The 2329-nt window shown below is 40.4% G+C and overlaps 1 pseudogene; it reads left to right on the top strand.

Moving 5' to 3' along the window:
• The first annotated feature begins 863 nt into the window (after positions 1-863).
• On the top strand, positions 864-1957 carry LOC118842438 (annotated as a pseudogene).
• The last annotated feature ends 372 nt before the right edge of the window (positions 1958-2329 follow it).

Genomic DNA, 2329 nt, shown 5'->3' on the forward strand with positions numbered 1-2329 from the left:
ACTTCAAAGATGTAACAATAAATATACAAACTTGTTCCTCCATTACATGGGGCTTATTGTCTCACATCCCCATTGAATGACCACATGCTTCGGCAAAGGGAAGGCAATTTGGCTGGTTAGTTACAACCAGCTACCTACCTGGATTCCTGCTTGGAATCCTGGATCCACAGTTGTCATGACTCAAACTCCTGGGTCCAGTGGGGATTACTGCCCACACCTGAAAGTGAAGATAAAGGAAACCAAACAAAAGCAGAAAAACCCTAAGCCAAAGGGCCCAAAAGAAAAAAAAATGTGGGGGGAGTGGTAGTCCCCCTTCCCAATTCATTTATAGCACCTGTGCTATGGATGAACTGTGTGTCATCTTCACCTTCTGAACACAAACAGAATGAGAGTGCATGCAAGAGATAGTGACACTGTCCCAGTCTCATACTTTTAAAGATGCAGCCTGTTCTAGCTACACAGTAAATTAAAGGCAGCTACTCCCCTTCACATGGCAGGAAATTACAGGGTGTCTCCTATCAGAAGACAGGTGCATCTCCGTGTTAGATCTAGGCATGTTTTAAATAAGTCCCCATTACATTGAGGAATTTGCCCAATTGGTGGATAGATGATAACAGCAACTTTTCAGAATTCGCAAACTCTAGCTATTCTGAATTAAATCATTTAAATTTACAATTTTATTCTGTAACTTGAATTAACAGCTGCAGGAAGCTGCAGCTGTGTAGGTGCCTTGAAATTTGAGGCAACACAGCTGCTGCTAGTTGGATGTGGGCACAGAGTCCTAAGCAAGGGAGCTATAGCCCCAAAGTGGCTCTGGGTCCTACTGTAGGTCTTCTAGTTGGTTGACTGCTAGACAAGGTTGGATGCTCTACACAGTATTTCTTGTAGGTGGCTTCACCATGGTGGTTGGGGCTTAGAATATATAAATGCTTTATGGGGGTCATATTCTGACTATGCTACTGAGTAGATTTACTTCTTTTGTTGTCCCAGTATATATAGCTTAAGTATCCTACCCAGAAATCCACAAACCACTTGGCTCATGCATGTAGCTGATTGATATCACTGGGATATGCACTGGGCTGTATCTACTTTTATTTCATTCTGCTGCTCATGTGCTTCAGGCCAGAAATCCCAAAGTTACTGATGACCAAGCTTTGGAAGCAGGAAACAATGGCCAAAATGAAATTTTATTTGTTGGTTAAATCGGAAACAAGAGGTGGAACAAAAGAAATGTAGGCATATGGACCGGAGATTTCAACCAGCAAGGTTGAAGAATCCAACAACTCACAAGTCATTTCTTATTGATATGTTTCTAATGGGTTTTCAATAATTCTCAGGGATCAGTGCAATGATGTTCTAAATAGAGATCATTTTTGAAGAGGCCAATTTTAAGGAGAGTAGACTTACTTCAGTAATTGTGGGCATCCTACGGGTGGTCTTCAGGCTGTAGCTACTCTTGTTATAGACAGTGCTGACTGGAAGTTACTTCTGTTGTTTTCAGGTATTATTATGGCTCTAAGTTGTGTAATGTTTGACATCTACTTTAAAATTACTCTTCAGATTCTTAACAACTCTTTACAACCTGGCCTCCTCACATATTTCAATCTAGAGTTGGTAGGAGAAAATGTTGGATTGCTGTGGTTAATGGCATTTTAGCATGATATTCTTCCTCACAGACTTTTCCTTAACCTCATGTCCCATTGCCTGGCTGCAGGTGTCAGAAGTATTCCAAGTCCAAATCAAAAGTGTGGCCAGTGGAGTCTGTGTTCTTACCAGCTGGATTGTGGTCCTTCTTGTTAAAGAAATTAGCAGCCTCATGGTTTTTCTGACTCCATATGGAACTTTCTACTGTTTCTCTACTTTCTGCTTGCTCAGTGTAATTTTCACATTATACTGTTTTCCTGAAGCAAAGGGAAAGACTTTGGAGCAAACTGAAGCACATTTTCAAGGAAGATGATGGATTTCTATTGAGAGCAGCCTTGCCAGACAAGGGGATACTGCCTTATCAAAATGGAAAGAAAATGATGATCTGACTATGGGGCTTTTCTATATTTCCCAATACGCATAATCTCTATCTATCTGGAATTCCAGACTTTAGCTGGACTAAGAGAACCAACACAAAATATGTTTAAAAACAAGATTTTAATTGCTTCTAAATATAGTTCAAGTAGATTTTTTTTCTTTTTACACAGACCATCTCCAGAGAGGACCCTGAGAGCCTTCATTATTGAATAGGTCTCAGACCAGATGTATTGGGTAGGGTATAGTGTGGTATAGCAGCTATAGCTTCCATGAATACGCCAATGTAGTTCTGAATCACAAAGTATAA

Source organism: Trichosurus vulpecula, chromosome 3 (genome assembly GCF_011100635.1).
Source record: "Trichosurus vulpecula isolate mTriVul1 chromosome 3, mTriVul1.pri, whole genome shotgun sequence".
Lineage (NCBI taxonomy): Eukaryota > Metazoa > Chordata > Mammalia > Diprotodontia > Phalangeridae > Trichosurus > Trichosurus vulpecula.